This window comes from Medicago sativa, chromosome 1 (genome assembly GCF_051527215.1).
Source record: "Medicago sativa cultivar Bolivia chromosome 1, Bolivia_mono, whole genome shotgun sequence".
Lineage (NCBI taxonomy): Eukaryota > Viridiplantae > Streptophyta > Magnoliopsida > Fabales > Fabaceae > Medicago > Medicago sativa.
Window position 1 is genome coordinate 16,852,911 of NC_140749.1, and position 15,168 is coordinate 16,868,078.

A 15,168-nucleotide genomic window follows, 5' to 3' on the forward strand; every position below is an offset into this window, starting at 1 on the left:
TAAGGGAGTGAAACCCTAACAAAAAAAAAACCTAAAATAACAAACCGTTAGATCTTTACTATTGTTGTTGTCCTCTAATCCATAAATTCATAATATGAAGAAAAACAAAATGGAAAATCATAAACATGTTGGTTCACATTTGAAATCAAAAACAAAAAACCCTAAGGGGGGTGTATTTGATTGAGATTTTGAAAGATTGTTTTGACAAAAAAAGTCTTAAAGATTTTAAAAGACTTTGTGTGATTGTGTTGATTTTGTAGGATTTTAAAAGACTTTATTTAAAAGACTTTTTACAATTAGGATTTTCAAATCAGGATTTGAATGGATTTATAACATAAACTTTTAAGATTTTAAAAGATTTTATGAGATTTTAAGATTTGAAAGGATTGTATGATTCTTAAGAAAAATTCAATATTACAGAGTGAATTAAATTTTTTATGAATGTAATATGGAATTGACTAATAATAATAATAATAATTGGTTAGCAACAAAATAACTGAAGATCATTGTCCTGTTAACGTGTATTAGTGTGTAATAGTGAACAAAATAATATGTAATAGTGAAATACATGTATTAACGTGTATTTTCCTATTAGAAAACCAAATAATCTGTAATAGCATAGTGAAATACATGTATTAGTATGTATGTAACGTGGACAAAACCATTTTTCTTGACTGTAACGTGCACATTCAACGATGAGAAGCAATAATATAAAAACGTATGGCATAAGCAGAAGAATTACTACGAAGGAATAATTACTACGAAGGAATAAGTAGAAGCTATGACTATGGGGGTATGAGAAAATTTATGAATGTCTTAAGAAGTCTCAAGGTTTTTTGTGAGATTGTTGAATGAGCATGTCATGTGTATTTTTAACTAAAAAGTCTCACAAAATTCACTCTACAGAAGAATCCATTAAAATCTGCAGATTTTTGAATACTAATAGACATTTTATAAGTTGGTACAAATCTTAATTGAATACCATGGGATTTGGTTGCCTTGAATAAAAAATCTTGATTGTCTTGATTGAATACCATGAGATTTATTTTTATTCTATAAAAGTCTTGATTGAATACCACAAGATTTTTTTATCATTAAAAAGTCTTTTAAAATATCTTAAAATCTTGATTCAATACACCCCCCTAAAATGAAGAGCGATAAAAATAAAGTAGAGACAACAAGAGTGAGAAAAAAAAAAGATTCAAGATCCAAGGTTGAGATCGTCGAGAGAAAAAAATGAAATAGAAAGAGAGTAAGAGTAAAATAACAAACCTTTTGAACTCTACTATTGATGTTGTTCTTTGATCAAGATCTTCAGATTAAGATGAAAGAAAAATGAAAACCATAAACTTGTTGGTAAAAATTCCAAATCAAAACCGTTTAAGCCCTACAATAAAAATGAATAAAAATAAATTAGAGACAACAAGAATGAATGACAAACAAGATCCAAGATTGAGACTTGAGAAAAAAAGGAAAATTGAACAAGAAGATAGATTGACAACTGAAGTAGTATTTTTGTACGATCAAAAGTAAGTATTGTAAATATCGTCTCCTCATGGACTAGTGTGATATCACGGGCCGTTCGACACCAATTATCATCTTAAGTTAAAAGAGTAGTTTTTTTGTTTACTTAGGATCAAGTTAACTATAATGTGAAAATTAAGTTGAGATTAATAAGGCGTGAAACTTGTTAGGATTAGAGTTCCTTGATCAAGCGTCGCACATAACCTAATGATCATATATGGATTCTAGCTTTTCTTTGATATTATCACGTATCCCTCTACAATATCATCCGTGTCCAAACAATATTGTGACTTCAATTGCATCATTCAATCGTCGATGTCTCAAACTATTAAACGATCCAAGAGTCATTCTTATCATTTAATCGACGATTTCTCAATCTATAAAATGATAAGAAAGCATTAAGTTTGGATACAAAAGGTGATTATCAAAACATCCATTTCATGTCTAAAATCTATGTTTTGATAGATGATTATTCTAACCTAGATTCAAAAGTATTTTTCAATCACTAATAAATCAAACATAAGCATTAAAGTGCAAGAATAACATCAATATCAAATCAAATGCTAGAATCATATCTTTATAGATCAAAAGATTACATGTTTAGCTAAGATGAAGAACCTCTAATCCCAACAAAGGAGATTTAGCTACTCATTGTCATGGAAGCTTTGCAAGAATGAATTGAAAGAGAAGGATTCATTACAACTTTGTGATCTCTCAACAAATGAGGAAGAATCCACCTTCAAACACTCTCACTCTATGAAGAACAAGCCCTATCTCTCTCTCTCTCTCTCTCTCTCTCTCTCTCTCTCTCTCTCTCTCTCTCTCTCTCTCTCTCTCTCTCTCTATATATATATATATATATATATGACTATTCTATGATAAACTAGGAAATTCTAAGATCTCCCAATAAATGGATCAAGTGGGCTATTTATAGAAATTCTGTCATGCATCAACTCGCCTCGCGAGTAGCTTCATTCGCCATGGCGAGTTGAGGTTACTTCACCAGTGGGTTTTAGCCACGTCATCTTTGAGGAGTTTAGGCCGCCCTAACTCGCCTCGCGAGTAAATGCACTCGCCGTTGCGAGTTGCTCGCCTTCCATTCGCTTTGGCGAGTTGAGGGCGTGTAATTTCTGGTGCTCTCTGGAACTTGCTCGCCTTTGAAGCTCGCCTTTCACTTGCCATTGCGAGTTCACTCGCCTCCTGCTCGCCTTTGCGTGTTGAGTGCGAGTAGTTTCTGGACTTTCTGTCTCTTGCTCGCCTCTGACTCACCTTCCACTGCCTTCTACTCGCCATGGCGAGTTAACTTTTGCACTTCTTCTTAATTTTTCTTCTTTGCTTAATGTCTTGAGTTCAATTACTGCACAAATGGGTAAAGTAAGATATATATAAAGCGTAAAAGGGCAATAATCACGTATCTCTCGGCTTTTCCCTTAATAACTTGCAAAACAAGTAATAAAAGTGCTTTGAATATTCATTTAAAATACAATTTTCTAGCACTTATCAACAACCAAAGAGATTGAGCTTTGAGATTTACGATTGCAGTAGACATAATAGAAGAGCGGCTGCAAGATAGCGTTTCTATCTCAACAAATGATTTTTTGTTTGTTTTTATAGCATATGAGTTGGGTTAGGGTTAGATGTTAATGGGCCGACTCAAACTAGTTGGATGGTAGTATATTAGCCCAATAAAATTTAAGTTATAAGTATGTTCGATTCTATACCATCCAACCAGACTGCCCCAATGATTCAATCATAGCATGTCATTTGTAAGAACGCGTCATGATTAAAAACTCACCAATCAAACTTCAATGTTTGGCAGAATACACGCAAGTTTCCCAGTAATGATACAATAAAAATCTGCCATGTGTAAAAACGCGTCATTATTAAAAACTAAGTACCAATCAAAATACAATGTTCGGCGGAAAACACGTAGTATCTATGTATTGATTCAATCAAAATATGCCATGTGTAGTCCGTGATGAGATTATGCGTGGTTCAATAGTTATAAATAACCTTTTACTTTTATTTAATTTCATATATTGAGTCATGAATGTACATTCAACACTCTCTTCTATGCACATCGTTTCAATTTTTAATAATAATAATCAAAGACCGATCATTGTTCAAATTCACTATCATTCTCCTAGTTTGATCTTGCTCTCTACCTCTCATGTTTGTGCTCTCATCCTCTCTTTGAAGGTAAACTTGTATCTTATGGATCAATTATTATTACTTTTGATTGTGAGTGATTAATCAATTTATTTTTTTCTTAACACATACAGAAAACTCCCCAAATCATGCAGAAATCAAATCTATTTTGTGAAAAGAGTGTGTAGGAAGAGAATTCTGGCAATTATATAGATAATAGTTGAATAATATGATCTACAATACAAATATAAAATAAGGCCTATTTTTCCTTATTTTTTTCTTGTCAAATATAAAAGAGTGTGTAGGAAGAGAATTCTGACAATTATATAGATTTGTTATATTTACTTTACTAGATTGTAAATTGAGACAAACATCTTAGCTGATAAAATCTTTATTGTTTTGGGTTTCTACTCCTAGGTACGAAGAAGAAAAAAAAAGGCAGTTTCTATCCATGCTACGAAAATTAAGGGATGGAACTATTTACAAACAACAAGAAGCTCAAGGAGCAGTTTGTTAAGATTGTTTCTGTTGGTGGTTTGGTCAACAATGACACTTCTATACATGTAATTTTTATGTCTTTCATAGTCGATCCTTGAATCTCTTAGTTTATGGTTCTTAACAATTCCATTTTTTAAAGCTGCATCTAGAATAAAAAACAACAAATGCAAATTTTTTCTTAGAAGTATAATTTACTAAAGTGAGGAGTCATATTTTTTCTACTGAAAAATTTTTTTCACCCTTGCATTTGCTTCTAGTGATTGTATTGGAATTGACATTATTCAAATTAAAGTGGTTTTTTCTTTTCTTCGGTGGATGCTCTTATTTACTATGTTGAAGTATGTAGCACCAATATTTCATATTGAAGGCACTAACACGATAGTTGCATCAATCACTTTTATTTTCTTAAATTATTACTAGTGTCGTGTCATTGTCAGTGCTTCGTAGTTTTGAACTGATATGAAATCTGGACCCTCTAAATTTCTCTTTTTTTCTTATTCATATGCGCTTTTCACTTGGTGCAGCCTGCAGTTCATACTTTGCCTTTTGGAGGAGTAGATGACAGTGGAGTTGGTTCATATCACGGAAAATTCTTTGCAGATTTTTGGGTGATGTTTCTATTAGGCATCCACCATAGACCAATACAAAGATGAGATTGTTGAAGGCTCTCATGAGTGGTGACTTACTTGGTATAATTCGTGCAATATTTGGAAAGTCCTAGAATTCTTTGTCTCCTTCAAGATCAATTATTTCCTGCGGTAATTAATCATTGCCCTCCTCCAAGATTGTTTGAAACATCTCTTAACATGGTTCATACTTTGAACAACAACATTTCTCACTTAATCAATGAAGGATCGACATATGTGTCATCCATCCCAGCTAGATATATTGCACCTGTTGTAGGACAAACTGAGGTATGTGTAGGAAACAATTGTAATGCTATTCTATTTTGTCTTTAGATAGTGCAATTAACAATTGTAATGCTATTCTATTTCTCACTTAATCAATTGTAATAATACTAGTAGTACTATGAATGATGATCGGTGGTATGATAATTTATCGATCAGTTGAAGTAGATCACCTAGAGGAAAGAGTTCTAGTTAAGGTTCACAAGTTGGTGGAACCTCTAGCAGAAGATGCGTAATTCCTCCTACTCTCCAACCTCATCAAGAAGATGTCAACAATGTCAACATGACTTCTTCTGTTTCATCATCTTCATGGAGGAACAGTATTGATAATAGTGTCATTTCAATTATATTGAACCAACGCATGATGAATGAAGCTACTGTTGCAAGTGCATCACCAAGTAGTACTACTACTCAGTCTCAAAATAATAGTACTACATGGTAGTACTACGTGGTAGTACTACTTAGTCTCAAATTAATTGAAGATTTGGTAGTAGTACTACTTGGTCCTGCACCTACAACAACAATTTCGTTCATCATGTGTTGGTTCAACATAGTTGAAAGGACACTATTACCAATATAGTTCCTCCATGAAGTTGATGAAACAAAAGAAGACATGTTGACATTGTTGACATCTTCTTGATGAGTATGGAAAGTAGGAGGAATTACGCGTCTTCTGCTAGAGGTTCCCCCAGCTTGAGAATCTTGATTAGAACTTTCTCCTTTAGGTGATCTATTTCTCTTGATCGATAAATTATTATGTCGCTAATAATCCTTCATAGTACTACTACTAGTATTAGTAGTGGTGGTGTTAATTCTACCATCTAAAGACACAATGGAATGACTTAATATTGTTTCAAGCACCAGCCCCGGTTTGTCCTGCAACAGATGCAATATCTCTAGCCGGGATGGATGATACATGTGTCGATCCTCCATTGATTAACTGGGAAATGTTGTTCAAAGTAGGAACCATGTTAAGAGATGTTCTAAAATGTCTTAGAGGAGAGTTATGATTTATTAGCTCAGGAAATAATTATATATTGGTACTAAAAACTCTTCATCGTCGTCATTCTGATTGTACCTTCGGCAGCGGCTGCTTTGCGATTTGTGGATCTGAAATAGTGTTTCCTCTTCATCTTGTGTTTCCATGGAGTTTCAACGTGTAGGTATCATCTTTTTGTATTAGAACAATGGAACATATGAAATAAAACTAATTTACATTTAATTGTTTCCTTAGTTGACAGAGATCGTAAATCTCATCCTCAGCTTTTGCTTAATATAGCCAAAAAATTGTTTAAGCTATTTGGGTTGCAATTATCACTTGTTTTTGTTATTTGGAATCCTAAATTAAGATTGAGACCATATTTTTTCAAAACATTTTACACCAGTATTGTAAAAAAACAAAAAAAAAAAAAGTAGAAGCTTTGTTTCTTGTTTGAAATACCAATGTGGATGGTGATGAAGAGTGGAAAACGTAAATGGCAGTTGGTGGTGGGATAGATGAAAACCAAGGTGTTTGGTAATTAGTGGAATATAGATTGGCTACAGTTACACAATTTTATTAATTAAATGAGGTTTTTAAATCTCAACCATCTATTTGTAATCTGATGGGTGATTATTATTCTCATCATTTTCATATAAGATAGTCATTCTCGTATTATATATATATATATAACTTGCCTTTTTCAATATAGTAAAAATAGCTTTTATTTTATGTCAATCATTGAAAAAGAAAATCTTTAACCTCAAAATTGCCTTAGCTCAATTAGTTGAGTATAGATTCAGGAATACTAGAGTAGTGAAGCCCTACAATAGGTATCCCTAAGTTCAAAATTAAAAATTACAAGAGGGAATATCTAACCTTAAAAATGTCTTAGCTCAATTAGTTGAGTCTAGTTATGGGGGAATGGGAACACTTGTTGTCATATCTCAAGTACATGGAATTTCTACCTAAAGGAAAGAAGAAAAAAGGAAGAATGAGATATTTTTCTAGTCATATTATCCATCCTAACTTCAGCATTGATTTGTCAAGCTAATGATAATGAACAAGCGCTTAAGGAGGCAACCATCAATAAAGGGAGTGTTCACACATCTATTTTTTCATTTTTAATGTTTTTGTTTGTTTTTCTATTACAAGGACAAAGATACAGACAAATACAACTTTCACTTGGAAGATGTAACTTCGAATAACAAGTTTTGGTTAGGTGATAAATGTTGAGGAAAATTATCAAGTGGTCTCGGGTTTCAAAAATTCAAATCCTAAAGAGAAAACTTGAGTGGGGACAAGTTCTAAGTGTAAGGTATAGATTCTCGAGAATATCCCTGTGTTAAAAAATGATTTTTGTACGTACTAGTGGTTGTTCAAGAAAATATAAAAGGAATTCTAGAAGTAAATGAAGAAAAAGGGTGAATATTAGTAAAGAAATGGGTTTTTAAGTGGGATTGTCGATGATTCATTTCCTATAGTTTTGAATTACATTTTGGAGACGTAATCAAAGGTGTATGGAGTTGCAGCTCTCAGCCTGAAGAGTTGGTCGCAAAGAAGGAATTTGTTGTGTTCAAGAAAGATAGTTAAGACTTTTGGAAATATATAAATAGTTGTGGGGACGCATTGAAGCATTTAGATTTTGACTTGGCAAGCTACCCTAAGGAAAACTTTCTTGTGTTTCCAGTTCATATTATGAAAATTGTTGGTCATATAGAAGCTCCAACACCAAAGCCGCTGAAAGATGTATCGCCACTCTAGAAGTTTTAGATTCAAAGAAACAAATGGTTGATCGTAAGAGTAAGGGTGAACTAATTGATTCTGTTGAGGAGGAAGAACAAGAAGAAGGAATTGAGCTTGAAGAGGAGCTCTCTTCAACCAGTCTAGTAAGTGATGAAAGATAAAATAAAAAATGAGGATGGCAAAGTCAGAATCAAAGAAAGAGGAAGTTGCAGCATCAAAAAGAAGAAGATATAGCATCAGATGCCAATGTTATAGCTTCACTATCCAAAGTTGCAGCATCCAGAGAAAAATAAAAAGTAGCAGTTGTAATGTAACTTAAGAAATCAAGGTTGCATCATTACAAACATAAGTTACAATCTCCAACTTCAAATATTTGAGGATTTTTAAATATGTCCCTAAAATAAAAATGTTGTAATCAAGCTTATGAACAAATATATTTTTTGTAACTAGGTCTCCATTACAGTTTAACTAACAGTTAACTAACAAAAGCTAACGAAATGACCTAATTACAAAAAATATATCAGTTCAAAGAGGTAGATTAAAAAAATGATAAAATAGTGTACAAATTCACTGAGTAATTAAACCAATTAGAAAACATGGATATTTAGAGAATTTTTAGATTATGATAGTAGTTTGCAAAATGCGTAGGTATATATAGCAGACACTTGCTTAAGAACATGTCATCAGTGGCGGATCTTGAGTTTATTTCTCGGGGTGCCAAATATTTGTAGAATATATACTAAAAAGTTTCAAAAATTATACAATATTGTAAACTGGTTTGATGGTACGATTGCATGGATGTGACATGAGGTATGCCGGTTTAAATCCGACTAGGACCTTTTTTTTTGTATAAAATATGAAGAATTCATCAAAAAATATAAAAAGAGGGTGTCATGGGGTTCGAACACGTGACCTTTTACTGATAAAAAAAACTGTATAACCGCTGCAACACCAGCATATAAGTTCTTGTAAGATGCCTAATATGATATTTATTTAAAGGCTGTGGGTGGGGGGTGCAGTGGCATCTGGGGGTCTCTAAAGAGATCCGCCCCTGCATGTCATTTTTATTGTATGCACCCCTTTAACCGATGAAACGGGTTTCAAACACCGAATTCTAAAAAGTATCCAAATTTTTTATGATAAGATAAGATAATTTTAGATTCAGGGGGACACACTTCATACAAGGTTAAAGAACTAACAATTTATCATAGATTTGCAATAAAATTTACATATAACCTAGACATCAATTGTGGATTTTGAATTAAACTCAAGTCACAACTAATGGGTTTAAACGAAAAAGTCTAACCATCGGTGTCAACCATAATCGGTAAGGATACACTTTTAATTGCCATTATATAATTTAGTACTGTTGGGTGAAAATCAAGCAATATGATCATACTTTTTTTTTTGTATTCAATCAAAGCTATTCCTAAATTAGTTACTATATATTCCACACACATACATGCACACGAACATACTCTAGCACTGATTGCATTGGTAATGAATACAACAACATGTGCTTGTTTAAAAAGTGAGAATTATCTCCAATACATTAATACCTCATTGTCTGCCATTAATTTACAAACCCTTCTTCCACACAAACAAAGTTGGCAACATCCCTACATCACTCAGCATGTCTCCTGCTAGAACCATTCAAAATCCACTCATTTTGAAAGCTAAAGAACACACTTCTTGAGTTAACACTATTCATGACCATTATGATAGGTTCTTGGAGACACCATTGTTTGTTATTGGTTCTTGTTACTTTTATTGTTCTATCAGAAGGGTCAAGATTACTAAAGGATCAATACTGGGAACAAATGCTACCAAAGAAGCTACCTTCCCCTTCTTCTTCTCCCTCTAGAGGTACAAATTATGTACCTACTACCTTGAAAACTGATCATAATATTCTTCCTACATCAGATGGAAATGTCTAATGATTCAGATTGTTCTCTATAGTCAATTGTACATCATGTATAGTGATATTTATAACACATTCCTGATTTGTAGAGTTGAATTAGGCTTATCTTTAAATTTTAAAATGGTATCATAAGCTATTTTAGATTTGTTTATTGTAAAGATGTTTGAGTAACAATTCCTCACATAAATGTGTTGGCGGGACTAGAAATATGTAAAATTTCTTTTGAAAAAAATTCTATAATATATGTTATATGAATATGAAATGATACATATATTTATTTCAAGTGATACCTTAATTTGATATGTCATTAGTCACTTATATCCTCATCAATATTTCCTCTAAACCTTATTTTTGATATTTCTTTTTTGTCTAAGTAATTATTTTTGTTATCCATTTTTAAATCTATTATTTTGGTCCATGAGTTTTCAAAGTGTTAGACTTTTCTTTCATCTATTATGGGGTTGAATTTTTATTATGTAGCGAGTCAGATATTCTTATGACAACTGAGTTGATGATGTGATACTGTCTAGATAGATTCTCACTTCGCAACTCATTTCTCTCATTAAAATATATAATCGATTTAACGAAAGTAACCAAACTTGATGCAATAAACTATCTCGATAGATTTTCACTTAACAACTCATTTTTACGTCATCAACTCAATTGACACGTAAGTATATCACTATTTGTCTGCATCCAACCAATGCACACCGTCGTGGAGTAACTCCTCCCCTCAGTTGGATTTATCTTCTCCAATCAATCTATCTTAGAAAAAATCTTTTCATGATGACACATGACAAATTTCACACCTCTTTTCCCTACTATTTTTCTCCAAATTCGTATAGAGTACAAGATCTTTACTAATTTAAAAATTTTATTTGGACAATACTTGTTTTTGTCAAACATCGTATATATACGCAGGGGCCGTGCCAAGGGTGGACACTTGGGTTCAATGTTCCGCCTTCAAACTTTGTATGTGTAAGATAGTATGCAATATGGCAAAACTTTCACTCTGTTTAACATTGTTAACTTATGAAAATAATTGACTAACATAAAATGTTTATCTTAATTGGTCCTCCAATGGTGAGACTCTAGCCTTGCCATTGTATATGGGATTTAGATACAACAACAATCGCCTAAATAGATTAAAGGATACCATAACTTTTTTTATGATAGATGTTAGATCATCCTCCTCTAATGTTTTCAAACCTTATTGTGTTTAGTCTTATCACACATCTCGTCTAAATTTATATCCTACATGTTGTTTTTCTATGCTTATTTTAGTCGTGCTCATTCAACAATGTACTCGAGTTATACAACGTGTCGTTTCCAAAAGAAATGACCTAGCATTGACATTATTACACATTTGATCAATGTCACAAAAAATTGACTAAATTTTACGTTGACTATTGATTGCTAACATAAACTCTTTTTCATCTAGATATGAGACCAGCCAAGCATAGCAAGGTTAATGGTTAAGCATGACAACAAAACCCATATTCGTGGTTACCCGTCCGAACCAAACCCAATTTGACAGGTTTTTCCCGTTTTGACTGGGTTTGGGTATGGGTTTGGGTTTTCCTCGATTTCAAAACATGTGTATGGGACGGGTAACGGGTATATAGGTACCCACCCCGAACCCATACCCAAACCCGTCCCAAATGCAGAAAATTACTTTATGTTAATATGCCATGTTATTTTGTTTGATAATTGTCGTGTTATAAAAACTACCATTGATATTTAAAGGAGCAACTAAATCAATCGGTCTAACAAATGTTAAAGTGAGCATATTGCTGGATAATACATTACAACATTTCTCTAGGGGTTGCAAAAAAACTTATATTTTTTATTAAAAAAAAAATTATTCAATGCGGGGACGGGGATGGGGCGGGGATACCCGAACCTATCAGGGACGGGAATGAGGTTCAATTTCTCATCCCCGTTGGGTATGGGTAGGGTAACGGGTAAGTATATGAGAATCGGGTATGGGAACGGGGAATGTAAAACTCATCTCCACCCCACCCCATTGACGTGACTGTTAATGGTTGGACATTTTTTATTACTTTTATTGTCTCCCTTCCAATTAAATTAGGCGTTATATGCAATATATATTTTACTAATTACCCTGAAACTCAGTACGAAGGTTCCCTTAACTACCTATATTATTTCTTAACCAAAATTCATAGTAACATTTTGACTAAGACCAACAAAAGCAACCACATCATTATGCCCACATGTTCATTTGATTAACTTATTATAATATAGTATTAATATAGGGGAATTAGTCACTTTAGTCCCTGAATGGGAGAGGATTCGTCACTTTAGTCCCTGAATGAAGAAAAATTGCAAAACAGTCCCTGCATGGTCAATTTCAGGGACTAAAGTGACTAACGGAGTCTACATTCAGGGACTAAATTGACTAACGAAGTTTGCATTTAGGGACTAAATTGACTAACAAAGTCTACATTCAGGGACTATTTTGCAATTTATCTGCATTCAGGGACTAAAGTGACGAATCCCTTCCGATTCAGGGACTAAAGTGACTAATTCTCCATTAATATATAATGCATGTCTTTTGACCATATAGTACGCTGAGGTTGACTAGTAAAACAAACTCATCTCTGAAAAATATGTCTATAATAAGCCTCTAATGCTTTCAAAAAAACATCAATCCACTGTGTTTGTGTCTTCAACAGAAATCCAAAAAATGGATAACAAAGCAGTGTTCCTTCTCCTCCTCTTCACCCTTATCATAGCTACTCCTTCTGCTTCTGCAGTATCATGTCCTATGGATCTCAGCTATGTTGAGACCTTTCCATGGGACACATCAACCTGCAGAGACCCAATTGACACACAACATTGTTGTCAATCTCTTCTTAGTCTCTTTGGCATAGGACTAGCAAAACACCTGAAAGAAACTTCACTCTTTCAACTCCCTAATAAAAACACTTTAAAATCTTGCTTACAAGATTTCAAACTCAAACTTTCATGCTTAAAGATCCAACCTTCGTTAGTCCCTTCGTGTTTCCACAACTCAACACAATTTGTCGCAAACAACTCAAGCTGCGCAGGTATCACAAATATCAAAGATTGGAAGAAAAAAGTTGGTAGAATTAGCCTTTTAGACACTTCTTGTAAAGGTGATTTGAAATCGGAAACTAGTTGCAGCATGTGCACTGATGCTGGTTTGAAAGTCACTTCTCAGCTTACAAGTATTGATCCAAAAAATGCAACTAAGTGCTTTTTCTTTTCAGTTTTATATGCCATTGGTATTGTGAATCATTTTGGTCCTACAGATCCTGCTGCAGCTAGTTGTATACTTGGTATCCCACTTAGAAGATGAGAAAACTTGGTAAGGATAATGAAACATGTAGGAGTTGGAGTTCGAACTTGAAATTCTTCACTGATTCATCTTAAGTGGTGTAATTCTAGTCATTTGTTATTTGACTAAAAAAAGGAAAACTAAATAAATGATGGTGTCTCATTCTTACTCTCTCCCTTCCTTTTTAAATGTAGTTTTTTATAAGTTTTTTGTTCATATTTATTTATGGTTTTTTAAAGTTTAAAGTAGTGAATAACTATTGTCAAAATTATATATGAATATTTATTGATAAGAGAGAAATATGTAATCAAATTATTTAATTCATGTGGTTAATGAATTCTATCAAAAAGGAAATGATATACGACAACTAGAATTTAAAATATGAACGGAATGGAATAATGATTGGTCAGACAATACTGAACTCTGAATATACTAGAGATCTCTTCTCATGAGAAAGGAATTTTTTTTTTTTTTTACAAGGATAAAAGAGAGAAAAACAACATAAAGGAAAAAAAAAAAAAAAAAAAAAAAAAAAAAAAAAAAGAGCTATTCTCTCAAGTAAAAAGTTCCAACCACATCACTCTGAAGAAGATCCGATGGGGGAGAATCGTGACAAAGGAGCTCAACGTTAGAGGAGGCACCAAGTTTTGTCATAAAATATGTGCATTGATTCCCCCTCTAAAAGGGTATGCCTAACAGTGATATTTCCCTGCTCAAATATTAACTCTTTTATGTCTTGAATCAAAACAGTGTAAACATGAAAAATCATGGAGGGGTCATTGATGATGTTAATGCATTGTAAAGAGTCAAAGTAGCAAACAAGATCAATAACACCTGTGTCTTTGGCAGCAAGAGGCCCTGATAGATTGCATGGAGCTCGACATAGAGGATATAAGCAGAATTATGGATGAAGCCAAAAAAACTTTACATGTAGAAACTGACCTCATTTCTTAAGACTCCGCCATAGCCAGTTCTTGGGACCAAACCCACCAAACCGTAGCTGCAAAGAGAAGAGATTGGGGACCCATCATGCCATTTTTGAGCCAAATGTGAGGGATATCATTTGTGAAGAAATCAAATTGGTTGAATTCGACCAGCTACCACAAGCATTTAGAGTGTTTACAATCTCTTAGACAATAGAAAAAGTCTCATTGCGAAGGCCACATCTAGTGGAAAACTGAGAAATATTTCTATAGTTGAGCACGGTGAGAGTAGGAATAGAATTATAGCAAATTAACCAAATGAGAAATTTAATCTTCTTCAGCAGATGTAATTTCCAAATCCATGACCAAGATAAAGAAGAGTATTGAATAATTACCGGTTCCATGTGAGTGAGCATCCAAGAATATCCGCTCTTGGTTGTGTAAATGATGTTTTTGTTGTGAGTCCAGATGAAAGTGTTTGCTAAAGAAGCATTGAACCTGAGATGCATGTTATTGATGACGTCCGAGGCTGAAGGCGGAAGCTGAGTGTAGAGAACATGTGTAGGAGGGTTGCCTGAAGAGAACACGTCTTTAACTTTCAAATGTAAATCATGGATGTCAATATAGGGTGCAAAGGGTCCTAAAAAACCAAGAGAACTCCAAGAGCAGGACCAGAAAGATGAAGAACCCGACCCTGCACGCCAAGCAAAACTGTTTTTGAGAACATTTGTTGCTCGTAAAATAGAAGACCAAGTAAAAGAGTCACTAGAATGGGTAGCGGGATGGAGGATGCTCGGGTCTACGACATATTTATCAGAAAGGATATCGACCCAAATTATATGTATGAAAACGTTTTTTTACGAATGATACCATCTTATTTTGATAAATGATATGTCATCGATCACTTAAATTTTCCTCAATAATATCTCTTGTAAATCTTATTTTGATCTTTCTATTTTGTCCCACGATTTTAATCTCTCCATTTTTAGATCTAAGATTTTAGCCCATCATTTTTAGATCTAATTATTTGGGCTTAAATTTTGATGATGTTGTTAAAATAGTTGGAAGATACGTAGAGTTGGTTAAAATTGATTAAGTGTTAGTTAGGTGGTTATACTTAGTTAACCACTTCAATTAGTGTCATAGAGGTCTATTAATGAGACCAATCATGTACTTATTACTCATTTTATCAATCTATA

The 15,168-nt window shown here is 33.4% G+C and overlaps 1 long non-coding RNA gene and 1 pseudogene across 2 annotated transcripts; both read left to right on the forward strand.

Moving 5' to 3' along the window:
* Positions 1-3,560: 3,560 nt before the first annotated feature.
* On the forward strand, positions 3,561-5,230 carry LOC146953153 (uncharacterized). The gene is made up of 3 exons (XR_015008147.1): positions 3,561-3,723; positions 4,090-4,235; positions 4,695-5,230. It is a non-coding gene; the product is annotated as an uncharacterized LOC146953153 (long non-coding RNA).
* Positions 5,231-12,336: 7,106 nt separating this feature from the next.
* On the forward strand, positions 12,337-13,214 carry LOC146953154 (putative receptor-like protein kinase At1g11050 pseudogene; annotated as a pseudogene). Its single transcript, XR_015008156.1, has one exon. The product of XR_015008156.1 is annotated as a putative receptor-like protein kinase At1g11050 pseudogene (transcript).
* Positions 13,215-15,168: the final 1,954 nt, after the last annotated feature.